The following is a 21,839-nucleotide window of genomic DNA, read 5'->3' as shown; positions in this document are numbered from 1 at the left end:
AGGCACCTGATTCTCAAGGGAAGGGGGAATCTGTATACTGGAACAAAGGGTTACCATACAGAGAGTGGACCCCTGAGGGAGGGCTAGAAGGTGAGAGAGTACAGCAGCTGGTAGTGCCTAGAGATTACCATCTGGCGCTTCTAGCCATAGCCCATGATATTCCCTTTGCAGTTCATATGGGCATAAAACGTACAAAGAGGTGTATTATGCAAAACTTTTATTGGCCTGGAATTTCCAGAGATGTAACAGGGTACTGCAGGACCTGTGGGCAGTGCCAAAAGGTAGGCAAGGCAGGAGACAAGGTGAGAGCTCCTTTGATGCCTTTGCCTGTGATTGAGGAGCCATTTCAGAGGGTATTTATTTATTTTTATTTTACATTTGTTAACCGGGCTAGTTCAACTGGATATATTTCCATTTTCAGCAGAGGCCCGGGGAGAAAAGCTCCACAGTAACATTTAAATGTTTATAATGTACAATTTTGCTAGAAAAAGGAAACATAAAGGTGTAAGACAAACAGTACATGAGAGAACAGTAGTTCCAAAGTCAATACTGTCTAAGAAACAACACCATATACAAAGAGAAATATTTACACCAATATAAAAATAATACAATCGTATTAATCGGTGAGAGCTCCTTTGATGCCTTTGCCTGTGATTGAGGAGCCATTTCAGAGGGTAGTTATGGATATTGTGGGTCCTTTGAGTACCCCAAGTTCCACAGTGAAAAAGTATCCACAGCTGCTTTTGGGTACTGATGTTCCCTGTTCCCTTGGACAGGGTAACTGCAAAGGTAGAGGTGAGTAGTAGTACCCAGGCTGACAGTGAGGCACCACTGTCAGAGGATGCCAGACTTCCTGTGGAAGTGGAGCTGGGAAGGGTTACAAGGACAGAATTGAGACAGGCTCAGCTCTCAGACCCTACATTGCAAGGCCTGAGGCAGGTAGCTAGGGAGGCACCTGATTCTCAAGGGAAGGAGGAATCTGTATACTGGAACAAAGGGTTACCGTACAGAGAATGGACCCCTGAGGGAGGGCTAGAAGGTGAGAGAGTACAGCAGTTGGTAGTGCCTAGAGCTTACCATCTGGCGCTGCTAGCCATAGCCCATGATATTCCCTTTGCAGGTCATATGGGCAGAAAACATGCAAAGAGGTGTATTATGCAAAACTTCTATTGGCCTGGAATTTCCAGAGATGTAACAGGGTACTGCAGGACCTGTGGGCAGTGCCAAAAGGTAGGCAAGGAAGGAGACAAGGTGAGAGCTCCTTTGATGCCTTTGCCTGTGATTGAGGAGCCATTTCAGAGGGTAGTTATGGATATTGTGGGTCCTCTGAGTACCCCAGGTTCCACAGGGAAAAAGTATATCATAGTGATTGTAGATTATGCTACATGATATCCTGAGGCAGTGGCTTTGTCCTCCATTGAGACCGAGAAGGTGGCAAATGCTTTTAGCTAGAGATTTTCAGCATGGTAGGTTTCCCAAAGGAAATACTGTCTGAGAGAGGTGAAAATTTTATGTCAGTCCTACTGGCTTGTCTGTGGAAGTCCTATGGGGTGAAGCACATGAAGACCACCCCCTACCATCCCCAGACTAATGGTCTTGTTGAGAGGTTAAACTCTACAATCAAGTCCATGCTACAGGCATTTGCAGATCAGTTTAAGAGGGAGTGGGACAAATATTTGCCCCATCTGTTGTTTGCTTACAGAGGAGTTCCCCAGGAATCCACAGGTTTTTCACCCTTTCAGTTGCTGTATGGGCATAGGGTGAGGGGACCTCTAGATTTAATTCGAGATAAGTGGGAAGGTGAGTGTGAGTCTCACAAGGAGTCTGTTGTGGCATATGTCCTGAACCTCAGGACAAGGCTCAGGGAACTCATGGGCCTGGCCCAGGAGAACCTGGCAGAAGCCCAACAACAGAAAAAGGTGTGGTATGACAGGAATGCTCCAGCTAGAGAGTATGCTGTAGGGCAGCAGGTGATGGTTCTCATTCCTGTCAGACACAACAAGTTGCAGGCAGCTTGGGAGGGACCCTACAAGGTGGTAGGAAAGGTAAGTGATGTTAACTACATGGTGGAAGTGATAGGCAGATGGAAGGGGCACATATTGTATCATGTTAACATGATAAAACCTTACCATGATAGGGAGGCCCTTGTGCTGAGCATTTGCAGTGGATTGTAGGAGGAGTCTGAGAGAGAGATCTTGTGACTGATCTCCTAAGTGAGGCTCGGGCTGACACCTCGGTGGAAGGGGTAGCAATGTCCCAGCAGCTATCTCCTATCCAGGTTTGAGAAATCCAAGCAGTGTTGCAGGAGTTTGGGGGCATGTTCACCGGGATACCAGGGAGCACCCACCTGGTGCAGCACCAGGTGGATAAAGGACCTCAAAGGCCTATCAGGCAGGCCCCTTATAGGGTGCCTGAGAGAGTCAAACAGACTCTGAGGGTGTAGGTACAGGAGATGTTGGAACTAGGGGTGATTCAAGAGTCCAACAGTCCCTGGGCCTCACCAGTGGTACTGGTGCCAAAGAAGGATGGCAGCACCAGGTTCTGTGTGGATTACAGGAAATTAAATAGTCACACAGAGTCAGATGCTTACCCCATGCCTAGGACAGATGAGGCCCTAGAGTAGCTGGGTGGGACTAAGTATCTTACAACCATTGATCTTACCAAGGGTTATTGGTAGGTGCCCTTGACTCCCAGTGCTAGAGAGAAGTCAGCCTTTGTGACTCCTTTTGGCTTGTATGAGTTCACAAAGATGCCCTTTGGGATGAAGAATGCCCCAGCGACTTTCCAGAGGCTGGTAGATCACATCTTAGCAGGAGCAGGAGGGTTTTCCCTTGCTTACATGGATTATATTGCTATCTATAACCATTCCTGGCAAGAGCACCTTCAGCATGTCAGGGAGGTGCTGGGCAGACTACAGAGGGCAGGGTTGACCATTAAGCTGAGCAAATGTCAGGTGGGTATGGCAGAGGTCTCCTACCTAGGACATAGAGTGGGGAGTGGTAAGATAAGGCCAGATCCTGCCAAAGTGGAAGGTATTCCTGCATGACCTGCACCTGTTACCAAAAAGCAGGTGAGGGCATTATTAGACACAGCAGGGTACTACAGAAAGTTTGTTACCAATTATAGTACCGTAGCTGCTCCCCTCACAGACCTGACAAGGAAGAACAGACCAAATAAGGTTGTGTGGACCCCAGCATGTGAACAAGCATTTCAGAAGCTTAAGGAAGCTTTGGGAGGACCCCCTGTGTTAGCCAGTCCAGACTACAGCAAAGACTTTGTTGTGCAGGTGGATGCTTCAAACTATGGGGTGGGGGCTGTACTTAGCCAGATTTCTTCAGAGGGAGAAGAACACCCAGTGGTTTATCTCAGTCATAGGCTCCAACCCAGGGAGGAATGCTATGCAGCGGTAGAAAAGGAATGTCTAGCCATAGTGTGGGCACTACAAAAATTTCAGCCTTATCTTTATGGAAGAAAATTCACTGTGATGACAGATTACAGCCCTTTAACATGGTTAAACAGAGCCAGTCAGCAAAATGCCAAGTTGCTAAGATGGACTCTCGGGTTGCAAGCATATGATATGTCAGTGCAGCACTGCAGTGGAAGTAGCAATGCCAATGCAGATGGGCTCTCAAGACAGGGAATGGGGTGAGGTACACCCAGATAGACTTGACACTCTCAATCAATGTTTCTCAAGGGGTACTTGAAAAACTTGCTTGAGTTCCCTGGGGGGAAGAGATGTGATGACTGGGGAGAGATAGGTAAAGGCTGCCAGCCTAGTCAAATAGAATTTGATATATAATTCTGGCATTTGTAAATAAATGTAAAATACAGGCATGTGTTCTTGAATGTAAAAGAACACTTTGAAATGTGGAACTGCAAAATATGTGACAACATTGCACTCTACTGGCCCAGTGAAGCATGTTGTGACCCTTTCATATTAGAATTTGGCTCCAAGGTGGCTGGATGAAGGTTTCACGCCCATTGTTTTAAAGGAGTACCACACCCACAGACTCAAAAAACATGTTTAAAACATCGTGGCATGATGTTTCCTACACTTTAACAGCACTCTGGGATTATTTACAGGATTTTAAATATTTTTATATGCAATTCCAGACTCTGACCACCTGGAGGCTGGCATATTGACGTGGTTTGGATAAATCAGGTTGCCATCCAGTATCCCAGAAATCATTGTTTGGCTCAAAAATGTTATATCATGCAGGCCTCCGTTTGCCTAAAGTTCCTGTCATTTCATAGATGTTGCATGCGTACAAAGTACTGAGTAAAATAGAACAGTGTAAGTAACATTCCCTGCTGCTGCATGACTACTTAAAACAGAAACAGTGCAAATGCCACAGAACACACTCAAAGTGCTGTTTACTGCTGCCTTTTTTTCTAATTTAGTTTAAATGGCACTAATTTGTGAGACAATGAATTCCAGTCCATTTACTTCTCCCCTCCCCCATAACACTTAGCTTCACTAGCTGTCAAAGTCCTGAGGGTAATTTGACCTGGTAATTCCATTGTTTGGCAGATCTCAGCAGGGTGCTTCATGTAATTTAATCTTTGCTCTAGCATTTCCTTTGTTAGAGGGGACATTTTTTTTGCTGCACTATAGCCATGGCCTTACTTGACTGCAATCACATCCAGTAAGGTCTTGCACCAAGGTGCTAAAGAATAAAACATTTATACTATTAACCAGTTTAGTCTTTATTAATTTAAGTGTTAAGGTATCACTTCATGCTTCCACCTTGTTAAAAATTGAGATTTACATGTGCAAAGTGTGTTGGTATGCAGTGTTTGCCTTCATATATATTTTTACTCCACTGGTTGGTTTGCAAAAAAACCTTTTGCAGTGTCCCTGGATTTGTCTTTGTACATACAAACCACATTGCTATATTTTCCCCTTCCTTTTTCTTGTGTCCAGAAGTCACTTATAACAAAGTAAATTTTTTATTGATTTTTTTTTTAATAAAGGACATCAAGGTTAACTTACCTTGAATCAGATAATGGATGCCACTGCAAAGAATCACTGTTGAAATATTTGTGCATGGACAAAATCCCTTACTAAATCTATTTGCCAGCCTCCAGTTCAATTGGTGCTATGGCTTTAATATACTGGTGTTTGCTCATGCCCTCCAAATATATCCACCATTACATACCAGTTTTGCAGTGTAGTACTCACCCGACATGCCCATGCACATTTAGCCATCAATATGCAGCTACTCCTCTTCATGTGAGTATGTGAATTCATTTTCAGACTTAAGGTGTGGAAGCTGCACTGAATAATTCTAGGTGCTTGGTCAGGTTTCACATGGTGCTTGCTTAGAGCTACTCTCATGTTAAGCCACTATCATAGCCGGCCTTAGGCATAGGCCAACTAGGCAGCCGCCAAGGGTGCCACTCCAGCAGGGGCGCTTTTCCAGTATTTATTTAGTGTAGGTAGACCAGGATGGGGGTACCAGGTAGTGTGGTGGTGGTGGGGGGGGCGCCATGGTGCCCTTTTGCCTAGGGCACCAGTTGATCTAAGGCCACTCCTGGCCAATATGAATATGTTGCACTGCCACCTCTGATACCAGGGCAATGTTTTAATCTTTCTATTCCCGCACTGCGCACTAGCAGTATCTGGTGCAAATACAACAGAGAAGTATGCAAGCAATACACCACCTAAGCATCATTTGCAGTGCAGAATGTACAAGTATGCATACCAAATTTCTGTTTCCAAACATTGGTGTTACTACACTACTACTGAATAAAATGAACAGCACTCAGGCTGGGGGAAGGACAAGGGAGCCATGACATCACAGAATGGGTAGGTCTTATTATTTTAGTTAGAATCAGATGACGGCTGTGGTGATGTCACTTTGGGGGAGGGAACTGATTAAAAACAAAAAAAAAAGTACCTGCACTGCCTGGCCTCGATGATGTCAGTAATTGGGCGACTCCAGCAAGCTTTATTCAAATGTGAGAGAATCATTTTGTAAGTGAAACCATCACAGTATTTGGAGGTAGGCTTCTGTTACAGAAGTAAGGATAATTATAAAAATTGTAAATGCTTTATTGTTATTGCTTTACAGAGGACAGTGTAAACGGAGGAAAAGGGCCGTGAAGTTGAGGAATACATTGGAGAAACCTATTGTATTCCTTTAAGGCTAAAGTTTATGACCAGAATTTAGATGTGGAAGGTGCTTTATTGCTCTAGCTTCTGCTAGAATGTATATGTGAAATGCCTTGTATTGTTGTAAGTTTCTGAGTAGGTGTTAGATTGCTAAGTAATGCAGTTTGTGGCCTGAGAACTCAGACCAGGTGTTAAGATGATGCAATATAAATACTGGGAAAACCTAAGTGTCAAAAATGATGTAATTTGGGGAGGGCCTTAGAGACATGTTTGTTAGTAATGTTTAAATGCTATTTCTGACAAGAGACTGGAAGCATTTTGACTTTAGACATCTAACTTATCAGCACTCTGCCTTGTGCTCACATGTAAGTTTTAGCACTGTGATTTCTTGTAGGAATAGTTAAAGCTAGTAAAGATTAATTAGGTATTTTTCTTTGAAATCAGACATGTCCTACTGTATTATTTTAAGTTTCTGTGTGATCTCTGAACTCTTAGATATCTCTGTGGTGTAGTAGTTTTGTCTTGTGTTTTAATTATTTATTATTAAATATTTTTAAAACCTTCTACCTGTGGCTGCTTTGTGTAGAGATAAGCTCTAGAGTGCATTGCATATTTATAGAGGTTATTGTAATAGGCCACTCTAAAGTAAGCCTTGGCTATTAGTCATACTACCATTGGATATTAATATTGCACAGTAATAATTGGACACCCTTTTAAGGGCCTTTTATTAGCTGATATTATTAACTGGGTGGTGGCCGTAATTACTACTGTATAGTCTGGGTAACCGGGCACAGTTGAAGAATCTGTGTCAGCCTTTCCTAGGAGTGTCTGTGAATCTGTATAAATACTTATCTCAAAGTGTGTGTGTGTGTGTGTGTGTGTGTGTGTGTGTGTGTGTGTGTGTGTGTGTGTGTGTGTGTGTGTGTGTGTGTGTGTGTGTGTGTGTGTGTTTTGTGTCAGCTACTTGGCAGGGACACGAAGCACTGGTTGGACAGGGCGGGTACTGGAGGTTTTAGCTTGCCCAGTTAGGCTAAGACCTGGACCCTATAGCTGTGCCAGTGGGGAGTCTTATTGGGGACCTGGTGAGCAAGGGATCAACCAGCCCCAAGCTGACTGTGTTCTCTGTGTGCACTTAAGGGAAATTGTACTTTATTGTGTGTATTAGTTATCTTTTCCTCTCTCTCGAGGAGACGACCTGGTGTTATGGTGGTGAGGATTGAGGCTCCTTGATTGCTGGGCCAGGGCATGGTCATCACATATTATACAGTTCTTTGTCCCATTGTTTTTTGACTCTACCAAAATATATGCCTTTAGAGCATCCCATTGATATATTTCTGAAATATTTTCTGTATTGTTAATTTCTATAAAAGAAAGATTTTTTAAATAAAATATGTAGTGCTTAAAATCCTTTAAATAAGTTATATATTCTGGCAGCCTCCTGATCTTAATGCTATTGTTACATTTTAAAAACAACTTAAAAGTGATGCATTGTGATCTGAAAGTGGGCAAGATACCACTTTAACTTTGCATAGTTTATCTATCAACTCATTGGAGACATATACTCTTATCAATTCTGGATTGTGTTCTATGTCTGTGTGAAAAAAAATTGATTCTGGATCTAAGAAATCATTTATGCCCCTAAGGTGAAATAGTTTGGTGAACTTTAACAGTGCCTTTGATGATGCCAGTATTTTCAATTTACCTGTTGTTTTAGTATCCTTTGGTGAGAATATACAATTAAAATTTCCTGCGGGTATGATGCTGCCTTTTGAAAATTGAATTACTTATTCTATAAGTTTTTTAACAGTTTTAATGTTTTAATTTCTATTGCAGTAATCCAGTATAAGTTAATAAGAGTTAATATTGTCTTATTATATTCTAGGGTAACAGAACAAAGCATACCTTTATCATCCATATATGTGTCAATGATTTTAGGCATAGGCAAATAATTTTTCCATAATATAGCAACTCCTCTTTTTTGATTAATTTAGCTATATAATACAGATGAATACATAGTATTTTAAGTCTGTCTTTATCTTCTGTCAATAGATGTCTTTCTTGTAAAAAATGAGAGTTGAATAATTTCAAATATTAGTTTAGACTACCCCTCCTGCAACCGTTATTCAATCCATTAACATTTATGGAAATACAATTAATAAATGTCATTTGCTGTACAGGTCAACAGTTTAAATGTAACCCTCTTAAAATTAACTATGCGGACCCAGTATAATAAATCTTCTTTGTTAAAGAACTGCTTATTAATAGTCATATTGACCTTAATACTTAAAAGTTTAATTATATACATAATAATTGTTATTGCAGACACCCACAAAAAACAAAACACTCTTTCAAACCCCTCATGGAGTCTAACACCCCCAGCTTGAATAGTCTAACCATCCAAGTAACGCATCTACTATTCTAAAAAGCCCAAATCACTTTGCTTCAATTAAACAAAACTGTCATTAACTGCAATGTGAACACAAGTCTGTATCCTTTAAAACCAGTATATATGTGTGAAAAATAAGATAAGTATTATATGTCCCAAAGTTGTTGTTTAACTTACATATTTATCATTTTCATATGTTCATTAAATCACTAAGATATAATTAAAATTTCTTATTCAAAAACCAACCTCCGTACAGGAACGCTGGCTGTCCAAAGCGACAGCCACACTTAAATTCAGTTCGTATGCAAGATTTAGCAAGTCCTGTATAAAAGAAAGTTGCTATGCACCAATACCAGGCTTTCAGCAATTCAAAACACAAAACGCTGTGACTTCAGCTCAGCGATAAACCTTTCAGGACATCAAAATTGTTGAATAAAAACAATAGTTCCAGCTTTCCATATAAAAGGGAACGTTCTTTATTCACAGCAATGTCATATCAGTAAGCGCTTTCACCCTGAAAAGGGCTTCCTCAGACTGTACATTTAATTACTAAAGGCACAACCTTTATATACCTTTAGTACTCAAGTAAATTAACACTAATTACTCAATTACATAAATCAACTTACATTACTAAGCATCTAATGCCTTTCATTCATTTAGTTAAAAATGCTTAAAAATTAAACATAATCAAAGGGCATTGATGTCCAACACTGAAATTTATATATCTTCAGTTATATCACATTTAATCAACAATGCTTTAAGAAACATTAAAACCTCTCTTCTCCTTAATAAAATCATTACTGGTAATTAATTTTCATGCCAGTAGATGGTGCTAATACACCCTTTTTCGTATTCATTTCATTAAATTATTTAAAACATATAATGAATGCACCTATAGCCTACTGAACAGAATTAAATAAAAATCTTGTTATACTAACCTCTATAATAACACGATGTTCATTTTAAAATAATAATATTACAAAGTTAGTAAGAGGTTTTTAGAATTAACTCTGTCTTACTTAGAACAAACTATTCACAGTTTAGTCCAGTGTTACTTTAAAAACTCATCATTTAATAACTAAAGTGTCTCAGTGCATTGATTTTCTTACAGGAAGTTCCCTCTTGATCTATTATTACACTTACTATTGTTGTAAACTTAATAACATTATGCATCATGTATTATCTGAGGAATCTCAGTGCTTTAGCCTTCTTTTTTTCAAAAAGGGTTGTATGCCCACTTTATCATTCAAGCCAGGAAATTGGTCTGACCTACATCTTATGATCCATTTAGATTCCTGTTCCAGTGTATAATTCTCAATGTCCCCTCCTCTAATGGTCTTAGTTATCGTTTGCATAACCATAAAACTGAGCAGTGTGTACTACCCTCATTTTATTGTGTTTAGCCAATGCATTTCTCTCATCTCCTATTCTTACACCATACATATGTTCTCTTATGCGTTCCCTAAATTGTCTATTAGTTTTGCCTATGTAGAACGCATCACAGGAACTACACTGGGCTAAGTATATCACATTTTCTGTCCTGCAATTGGTGCCCGTCTGAAAATTATATTCCTTCCCAGTGACTGGTGATTTGAACTGCGTATCAGTGTTAATGAAGCAGCATTGTTTGCAACTATTACAGGGAATTGTGTTTACTCTATATGTAATATTGGTATTGTGGTTCTTATGACACAATGTTCTTTTTATATTAGGCTTATTTCTATAACAGAACTTAGGAACATCCCCAACCAACATGCTTATCTCATTCTCTAACCCTAAAACATGGCAATGCTTATTTATGATGACTTTAACTTCTATAACATCTTTAGTGTAATAAATAGTAACTGGGAGTTTATCAAATTCCGATTTGTTACTACAATCTTCACTTACAGCATTTTCCCTATCCAAAAATATGAAGTGCTCTAGTTCCCCTCATTTCATATACTTCATTTATTGTCTTAACTATATCTTCCTCTCTATATAATCTATCCATAAATTTCTGTTTCATCCCTGCTATTTCTTCTTCAAGCCCTATAATTGTTGGATTTAACCGGGACACTCTCATAATCTGTCCCTTAATGATGTTATCGAAGATATGTTTGGGATGCATGCTCTCTCTGTGTAAAAGTGTGTTCTTATAACATTTTTTCCTATGAACAGATGTATTTACTATCCCGTTGGGAAGTCTTATGACATTTACATCTAGATAAGAGATGTAATCCTTGGAATAATTCATAGTGAATTTTAAATAACTAGTGAGACTGTTAATTTCTATCTCAAATTCTAGTAATGTCTCTTCACTCCCTTTCCACACCAAGAAAAGATCATCTACAAATCTTTTATAAAATGAGACATTTTGTCTATAACTTGGTAATGGGAACAAACATTCTTTCTCCCATTTAGCCATAACAATGTTGGCGTAGCTATTGGCACAAGAAGTGCCCATAGCTACGCCATCATTTTGCAAGTAAATGTCTTCTTCAAAGATGAAAATGTTATTTTCTAGTATAATTTCTAGAAATAGTGTTAATAAGTCAATGAATTGGGGATCCATATCTGTATACTTTTTCAAATAATTTTGTGTACTTTCAATACCTGTAGAGTTCGGTATCACCGTAAACAGGCTCTTCACATCTAAAGTGACCAATATATACTCAAAACCTTCTTGTGTTTTAGATAGATACTCATACAAGTCTAATAAAAACTGTTTACTGTCTTTTAAAATATTCAAATTTTGTTCAACAACCGTTCTTAAGTGATGTTCGACAAAAAGTGAGAAGGGTTCCGTCAACCACCCTTGTCCAGAGACTATTGGTCTCATAGGGGGATTTGTAAGTCCTTTATGTACTTTGGGTAGTCCTTTTAAAGTCGGGATCAACGGATAATTAACTTTCAAAAACTTAAAGAAATCTTTCTTTATCAGTTTACTACTAAATAGGTCATCTATAGTATCATAGACTCGAAATATTTTATATATAACCTCATTAATGTCTAATCTAGTATAGCATCCTTCGCTATTCAACATAGTTTTCATATTACTTGAATAGTGTTCATAGTCCATAATCACTACTGGTCCACCTTTATCTGCAGGTACTATAATGATGCTCCTATCATTTTTAAGATCTTGTAATGCTTTCCTTTGCATCCAAGTTAGATTATCCTTGTGTCTCCTCACATTCCTTACAGAACTGTGGGCATGTACATCATTCTCTACTAATCTCGAAAAGGTATCCAACACTGGATGTAATATGGGGACATAAGTACTAGGTGATTTGAACTTATTTACCACTCTATCTTTGTCAGTCGTACCAAAATCTAACCTAAGTTGTATATTTCTGACAAACATTTTCACATCAATGATGGTTTCAGCACTATCACTTAACCTGCTAGGGATGAAGGATAGGCCTTTGTTTAATACTTGTGCCTCATGCGAGCTTAAAACTCGGTGTGACATATTCATAATTAAGGATTCTTTTTCATTGTCCACATCTTTTTCAAGGTGGGACCCACCTGACTTGTTTCTCCTAGTTTTCTTTTTTGTCTCCCCCTGCTCAATGATCGTGATCTCCCTCTGAGTTTGTATGTCTGTATAGGGAAAGGGACCTCCCGTGTAATAACATTAGTATCCTTCTCTTTAGTGTTCTCAATAGAGACAATTTTCCTCTTGACCCCTGCCATCTGACCATTCTTTGTGTTAATGGTATTCACAATTCCCATAACATTTGTATTACAACCATGGTCACCATTTTTCCCTTTAGTGTGTAAAACGGTGGGGTACAAGTTGACATTTTTGTCTATTTCAGCAATATTACTATCATTCAAGGTGTTCATTGTCACAACATCACTATTAACACTTTCTACTTCATCTGTTACAGTATTAATAATATTAGCAGTATCTTTCATTACAGTTTTACATTTCTAACATTAGTTCTGGTAGTGTCAATATTGTCATTAGTCACTGTCATGTTATGCTGATCATTAGTAGCCGTCCTTGGCCAGGTAAAGACCTGTCCATTTCTAAAATCGGCTACATCTCTCTCAATTTTAGTCTTTTTCTGATTCAGCAATCTTTTCTCATATAGCATAACATTGTCCATTAACCTGTCTAACCCCATGGTGGTTTTACAGTTAGTATACTTAGATATAATTGTTGCATGTCTTTCATTAACTCTTTGTCTCAACATTTCTTCCTCTGGTTTGTGGAAATCTATTAAAAGCTTCATATAATTGAAGCTTAGTTCCATATTAAGTTTTTGCCACTTCAATAACAAATCAGGAAAGAGGTTACCTGTTGTGGGCATTTTGAGGACTCGAAGTCCTCTCGGTATAATGTTTTTCTTTATACATGCTTCAAAATGCTGCCGTTGCAGCTGTAGCCTCTTTAGTTTCAAAAAGTCACTTTCAAGTAAATCCAACTCCTCAGCCAAACACAGCAGTTCTTCAGCGTTATCCACCCCTGTATCTTTCTCACCATTCGGTTCAAAGAACAACAATGGATTCTCATCTCCGGACACACAGTTCTTAAACTTAGTTAGTAGCTCTCCATTAATCGTGTTTGCGTTAGCGTTCGGAGTATACGCCAACTCAATTTCATCATTATCAGCAAAGCAAGCCATGCTCTCAAAGTGGAACACAACAAGGAGAAATTAAACAACACAACAGCTTAAGCGTTCCACTAGAGAGCGCGTTCCTGTTTAAAGACACGTCAATTCAAAAACCAACCTCCGTACAGGAACGCTAGCTGTCCAAAGCGACAGCCACACTTAAATTCAGTTCGTATGCAAGATTTAGCAAGTCCTGTATAAAAGAAAGTTGCTATGCACCAATACCAGGCTTTCAGCAATTCAAAACACAAAACGCTGCTTCGGCTTCAGCTCGGCGATAAACCTTTCAGGACATCAAAATTGTTGAATAAAAACAATAGCTCCAGCTTTCCATATAAAAGGGAACGTTCTTTATTCACAGCAATGTCATATCAGTAAGCGCTTTCACCCTGAAAAGGGCTTCCTCAGACTGTACATTTAATTACTAAAGGCACAGCCTTTATATACCTTTAGTACTCAAGTAAATTAACACTAATTACTCAATTACATAAATCAACTTACATTACTAAGCATCTAATGCCTTTCATTCATTTAGTTAAAAATGCTTAAAAATTAAACATAATCAAAGTACAGTCTGAGGAAGCCCTTTACGGAGGTTGGTTTTTGAATTTACGTGTCTTTAAACAGGAACGCGCTCTCTAGTGGAACGCTTACGCTGTTGTGTTGTTTAATTTCTCCTTGTTGTGTTCCACTTTGAGAGCATGGCTTGCTTTGCTGATAATGATGAAATTGAGTTGGCGTATACTCCGAACGCTAACGCAAACACGATTAATGGACAGCTACTAACTAAGTTTAAGAACTGTGTGTCCGGAGATGAGAATCCATTGTTGTTCTTTGAACCGAATGGTGAGAAAGATACAGGGGTGGATAACGCTGAAGAACTGCTGTGTTTGGCCGAGGAGTTGGATTTACTTGAAAGTGACTTTTTGAAACTAAAGAGGCTACAGCTGCAACGGCAGCATTTTGAAGCATGTATAAAGAAAAACATTATACCGAGAGGACTTGAGTCCTCAAAATGCCCACAACAGGTAACCTCTTTCCTGATTTGTTATTGAAGTGGCAAAAACTTAATATGGAACTAAGCTTCAATTATATGAAGCTTTTAATAGATTTCCACAAACCAGAGGAAGAAATGTTGAGACAAAGAGTTAATGAAAGACATGCAACAATTATATCTAAGTATACTAACTGTAAAACCGCCATGGGGTTAGACAGGTTAATGGACAATGTTATGCTATATGAGAAAAGATTGCTGAATCAGAAAAAGACTAAAATTGAGAGAGATGTAGCCGATTTTAGAAATGGACAGGTCTTTACCTGGCCAAGGACGGCTACTAATGATCAGCATAACATGACAGTGACTAATGACAATATTGACACTACCAGAACTAATGTTAGAAATGTAAAAACTGTAATGAAAGATACTGCTAATATTATTAATACTGTAACAGATGAAGTAGAAAGTGTTAATAGTGATGTTGTGACAATGAACACCTTGAATGATAGTAATATTGCTGAAATAGACAAAAATGTCAACTTGTACCCCACTGTTTTACACACTAAAGGGAAAAATGGTGACCATGGTTGTAATACAAATGTTATGGGAATTGTGAATACCATTAACACAAAGAATGGTCAGATGGCAGGGGTCAAGAGGAAAATTGTCTCTATTGAGAACACTAAAGAGAAGGATACTAATGTTATTACACGGGAGGTCCCTTTCCCTATACAGACATACAAACTCAGAGGGAGATCATGATCATTGAGCAGGGGGAGACAAAAAAGAAAACTAGGAGAAACAAGTCAGGTGGGTCCCACCTTGAAAAAGATGTGGACAATGAAAAAGAATCCTTAATTATGAATATGTCACACCGAGTTTTAAGCTCGCATGAGGCACAAGTATTAAACAAAGGCCTATCCTTCATCCCTAGCAGGTTAAGTGATAGTGCTGAAACCATCATTGATGTGAAAATGTTTGTCAGAAATATACAACTTAGGTTAGATTTTGGTACGACTGACAAAGATAGAGTGGTAAATAAGTTCAAATCACCTAGTACTTATGTGCCCATATTACATCCAGTGTTGGATACCTTTTCGAGATTAGTAGAGAATGATGTACATGCCCACAGTTCTGTAAGGAATGTGAGGAGACACAAGGATAATCTAACTTGGATGCAAAGGAAAGCATTACAAGATCTTAAAAATGATAGGAGCATCATTATAGTACCTGCAGATAAAGGTGGACCAGTAGTGATTATGGACTATGAACACTATTCAAGTAATATGAAAACTATGTTGAATAGTGAAGGATGCTATACTAGATTAGACATTAATGAGGTTATATATAAAATATTTCGAGTCTATGATACTATAGATGACCTATTTAGTAGTAAACTGATAAAGAAAGATTTCTTTAAGTTTTTGAAAGTTAATTATCCGTTGATCCCGACTTTAAAAGGACTACCCAAAGTACATAAAGGACTTACAAATCCCCCTATGAGACCAATAGTCTCTGGACAAGGGTGGTTGACGGAACCCTTCTCACTTTTTGTCGAACATCACTTAAGAACGGTTGTTGAACAAAATTTGAATATTTTAAAAGACAGTAAACAGTTTTTATTAGACTTGTATGAGTATCTATCTAAAACACAAGAAGGTTTTGAGTATATATTGGTCACTTTAGATGTGAAGAGCCTGTTTACGGTGATACCGAACTCTACAGGTATTGAAAGTACACAAAATTATTTGAAAAAGTATACAGATATGGATCCCCAATTCATTGACTTATTAACACTATTTCTAGAAATTATACTAGAAAATAACATTTTCATCTTTGAAGAAGACATTTACTTGCAAAATGATGGCGTAGCTATGGGCACTTCTTGTGCCAATAGCTACGCCAGCATTGTTATGGCTGAATGGGAGAAAGAATGTTTGTTCCCATTACCAAGTTATAGACAAAATGTCTCATTTTATAAAAGATTTGTAGATGATCTTTTCTTGGTGTGGAAAGGGAGTGAAGAGACATTACTAGAATTTGAGATAGAAATTAACAGTCTCACTAGTTATTTAAAATTCACTATGAATTATTCCAAGGATTACATCTCTTATCTAGATGTAAATGTCATAAGACTTCCCAACGGGATAGTAAATACATCTGTTCATAGGAAAAAATGTTATAAGAACACACTTTTACACAGAGAGAGCATGCATCCCAAACATATCTTCGATAACATCATTAAGGGACAGATTATGAGAGCGTCCCGGTTAAATCCAACAATTATAGGGCTTGAAGAAGAAATAGCAGGGATGAAACAGAAATTTATGGATAGATTATATAGAGAGGAAGATATAGTTAAGACAATAAATGAAGTATATGAAATGAGGGGAACTAGAGCACGCCCATATTTTTTGGATAGGGAAAATGCTGTAAGTGAAGATTGTAGTAACAAATCGGAATTTGATAAACTCCCAGTTACTATTTATTACACTAAAGATGTTATAGAAGTTAAAGACATCATAAATAAGCATTGGCATGTTTTAGGGTTAGAGAATGAGATAAGCATGTTGGTTGGGGATGTTCCTAAGTTCTGTTATAGAAATAAGCCTAATATAAAAAGAACATTGTGTCATAAGAACCACAATACCAATATTACATATAGAGTAAACACAATTCCCTGTAATAGTTGCAAACAATGCTGCTTCATTAACACTGATACGCAGTTCAAATCACCAGTCACTGGGAAGGAATATAATTTTCAGACGGGCACCAATTGCAGGACAGAAAATGTGATATACTTAGCCCAGTGTAGTTCCTGTGATGCGTTCTACATAGGCAAAACTAATAGACAATTTAGGGAACGCATAAGAGAACATATGTATGGTGTAAGAATAGGAGATGAGAGAAATGCATTGGCTAAACACAATAAAATGAGGGGTAGTACACACTCGTTCAGTTTTATGGTTATGCAAACGATAACTAAGACCATTAGAGGAGGGGACATTGAGAATTATACACTGGAACAGGAATCTAAATGGATCATAAGATGTAGGTCAGACCAATTTCCTGGCTTAAATGATAAAGTGGGCATACAACCTTTTTTGAGAAAAAGAAGGCTAAAGCACTGAGACACCCTAGATAAATACATGATGCACAATGTTATTAAGTCTAGGACACTATTATGTGTAATAATAGATCAAGAGGGAACTCTCTGAAAGAAAATCAATGCACTGAGACACTTTAGTTATTAAATGATGAGTTTTTAGAGTAACACTGGACCTAACAGTGAATAGTTTGTTCTAAGTAAGACAGAGCAATTCTAACGAACCTCTTACTAACTTTGTAATATTATTATTTTAAAATGAACATCGTGTTATTATAGAGGTTAGTATTAACAAGATTTTTATTTTACTTCTGTTCAGTAGGCTATAGGTGTATTAATCATAGGTTTTAAACAATTTAATGAAATGAATACGAAAAAAGGGTGTATTAGCACCATCTACTGGCATGAAAATTAATTATCAGTGAAAAGAATGATTTTATTAAGGATACGAGGGGTTTTAATGTTTTTAAGCATTGTTGATTAAATGTGATATAACTGAAGATATATAAATTTCAGTGTTGGACATCAATGCCCTTTGATTATGTTTAATTTTTAAGCATTTTTAACTAAATGAATGAAAGGCATTAGATGCTTAGTAATGTAAGTTGATTTATGTAATTGAGTAATTAGTGTTAATTTACTTGAGTACTAAAGGTATATAAAGGCTGTGCCTTTAGTAATTAAATGTACAGTCTGAGGAAGCCCTTTTCAGGGTGAAAGCGCTTACTGATATGACATTGCTGTGAATAAAGAACGTTCCCTTTTATATGGAAAGCTGGAGCTATTGTTTTTATTCAACAATTTTGATGTCCTGAAAGGTTTATCGCTGAGCTGAAGCCGAAGCAGCGTTTTGTGTTTTGAATTGCTGAAAGCCTGGTATTGGTGCATAGCAACTTTCTTTTATACAGGACTTGCTAAATCTTGCATACGAACTGAATTTAAGTGTGGCTGTCGCTTTGGACAGCTAGCGTTCCTGTACGGAGGTTGGTTTTTGAATTTACGTGTCTTTAAACAGGAATGCGCTCTCTAGTGGAACGCTTACGCTGTTGTGTTGTTTAAAATTTCTTATTGTTTGATAACTATATACAATCTTGAATCTCATCTGCTGTCATATTGAAAAGGTGAGAAACTGCTGTACTGCAGTTAACGATTCCTATCATGTGCCTCGCAAAAAGATCAGTTTCCTTCCTGAATCACCTATTTTCATTCAGTGAAAATGTAATCACAATAGATAAATAGATGTCATGAAATATTTAATCAATAATGTATTGCTATTTGTGATCAGCAGTTTACTCTAATAAACATACACATCTTAGGATGCTATCCTTATTAAACATAAAGTTTCTTTTTTTGTTTTGTATATGATAAGTTCAAGTGTAATAACATACTCATGGCATTAACATCACGCATCTAATAAAAAGGTTGCCAATGTCATATATATGTGCATGTCACTATTAATTTAATGCTTCAATGAAACATCTTAATATGCACATTCAAATATAGTCTTCAAGAAACATACTCAAGAATATATCACAGTACATGCCGCATTATTTTGTTTTCCTTATTAAATGATAAAGAGCAACACTTCTGACAGATCTTAAGTTAAATATAACATTCGCCAAATTTTTGGAGTACATGCATTGTTGCATAGCTTCTTATCAGTTGTCTTATGTAACAAACTATACTGCTTTATGTGACAGAAATTGTATGCCCATGTGGTTATTTTTCTTTCAAAAAAGATATCAAGTTAAGAGACTTTCTAGTTATAGTTTAGGTAATTTTTTAAATAATTTTATACCATTTTGATTAGTTTTAAAATGATCTACTTCTTGCCTTAATTTGTTAAACATGTTTTTAACTTACAGAGATCTTATTTGTTTTGGGAGTTGTTATAGAACATAGAAGGTGATATTTTTCTCTTTTGGTTCTTTTTTTTGTTTTGTTTTTTTGCTTTAATAAGTTATAGTTCTGGAATGGCAGAGTGGTATTAATCTTGCTTTTATCGATGGGTGGGATAATTTGGATAAATTCTCTATTCAAGTCAGGAGTCTTAAACTCCATGTTGGGAGTGAATGTTGAAACAACTTCATGTTTAATCTTTTGTGAAACTTTTATTTTTCTATTTTAGTGGCTATGACCATATACATTTTATTCATTCACTGCAACTTCAAGTTCATTAGATTTACATTTGTTTACTTGCAGTTCAAGATTTTTTTAAATGGTCTAGCAATACTCGAGCAACAACCAAATCAAAATAGACCAATGAATAGCAGCTCTACTTTCCAAACAAAAGTTATTTATTGTAAAACACTGTCTCTAGTGCCTCGGCCATAGCCTTTACAGAGTAAAAACCTGATTACTTAAAAAACTTCTCCTTATATATCTCATTTAAACACATTTCAATCAATCAATTAATTAATAAAACACATTCTATCTCCTGTTAAAGGTAAAGCACAGCTATATAAAACTTTATCAATTAAATTTTTTATTTAACCCATAGGGAAACAAAGTATTATATTTCATAATCAAAATGTTGTTGCTCGAATTTTGGTTGGTTTTGTGGTGAGGGTCTAGCAATACTGTCACCTCCTAAAGTTTTTATGTTTTCAGTTACAATGTTCCATGGAAAACTTTATCAATTGCAAGAAAAATAATCACCAATAATTGGAAAAATTAATCAACTCCATCTTTGAAAGTTATAACCATTGCCACCAAAGCCTGTCATCTGTAATTACTTTCAATCAATTAAAGAATGACTAGAATTAGCATTTCTTATAACTCTTGGTTGAAACCTAAAGAATTATATTATTGGGCTACAATGTCTTAACAGTACACTATAACTTAGATTTTAATATAAGTTAGTCAGAAATCAGAGTTTAAGTGTCTCATTGTAGTCTCCATTCACAATCTTACAGTTTCATTGACTGTGTTAAAACAAGAACATAGTGACTTTTGATCTAATGCATTATTCATAGGTCCCACCTTTTATTTAAATTAACTTTCTAAAACTGTCCACCAAATAAAATCATAAGCTAACAGCCCTGATTCTCTGCATGAGTTGAAAACTTCATAAAGCTTCAGCTGTTTACCAGAGAAAGCTTCAAGTGTTTAGGTAAGATGAGAAAGCTCAAGCACTAGAGGGGAAAAAAAAGCTTTACTTCTACCTTTGAGAAATACATCTTGTAAACCAAACAACATGTTTCTCTAATTCTTTGTCAGTGTTTGATCTCATTATGAATACCAAGGAACACACATAACAAATCTATATGGAAAGATTATTTTAAATTTATTCCAAGCATCACAGCCCCATAATTTGCGAACTATAACATGAAATATATCCCCAGAGAAAGGAATTATCCCCCTTCCCCACAAACAAACACATCACAGTTCATCTGGTAAGTCACAACAGCTACAGCTTTCAGGTTACACTATTAGTAATGGCAAAACAACTCTTCAAATATTACACTGAACTACAGTCAGGCAGGGTCACATCTACATTCATAACTGCCTCATGTACACATACAACCCTCTCCTCCTACCACCAAACACTAATACATGTGAGAGATGCAATTATACAGCCAAACTGGAGGCTAAGCTCTCTCAACCCAAGACTGGATCACACAATCAAGGGGAGAAGGGAAATACTTGCATCACACCACCAGTCTCACATAGACCCAATAAACCAGCACCGGCAAAAAACACACATAAATGCATGATACTCGGAGGCTCTAAATAAAAATCTGCAAAAGCAACAGAGACCTACAAAGCAAACATTTAAGCAACCTCCACACCCCAACACAAACCATGAACACATACTTCACAAAACCAGTGTGCCATGCAATCACAGCCCTTAAGGCAAAATATCATAACCAACATACTAGTAATAGGTGACTCTATAGTCAGGCACACTGACATCCCACTAGGTTACTGTTAGCTGCCTGTCGGGTGCCAGGATCCGCCACATAACACAAGCTCTCAAGTCACTCCAGAACAAGTATAAATACGACTCTGTCATTGTCCATGACCTGAGCCGTAACTCCCTGGACTACATGAAAAGAGACATGGAAGAGCTCTCTGATCAAATAGCCCAGGCAAGTATTACCCTGACTCTGAGTAGCATCCTGCCCTCACCAAGAATGATGCCACCTGGGATGACATGCTCGAAACGCCACACTGCTTCGATAGAGACGGCTTGCACCTGTCATCCTTAGGCTTTTGAATACTGGCCAAGGGTCTTGCCACCCCCATAGTTCCTTTTTAGGCAATACTCAAAAGACAATCCCACTGCCATAAATAGCACAAGTAACAAAAAACTGAGGGTAATGCTACTCAATGCCAGGAGTCTAAACCTCAAAATGCACTCACTCGAGGCACTCCTCAGTATGGAGAAAATCGATATATGTGCAGTAACAGAAACCTGGTTTAAGGCTCCAGAGAGCACCCCAGCACTACCAGGCTACAACTCATACCATACATTTTGGCCACAGAACCTGGACCAAAATACAAAAGGTGGGGGCATATCCATATTCATCAAGGATACCCACACCTCCAGGTTAGTGGCACAGCACGTTGCTTCAGAGATCATCAACGTGCAACTAACAACAGGCAAAACTGCAATTCAAATTGTAGCT

This window comes from Protopterus annectens, chromosome 1.part1 (genome assembly GCF_019279795.1).
Source record: "Protopterus annectens isolate FY-2018-M chromosome 1.part1, PAN1.0, whole genome shotgun sequence".
In the NCBI taxonomy this organism is placed as follows: Eukaryota; Metazoa; Chordata; order Ceratodontiformes; family Protopteridae; genus Protopterus; species Protopterus annectens.
Note: the sequence above shows the minus strand (reverse complement) of the source record.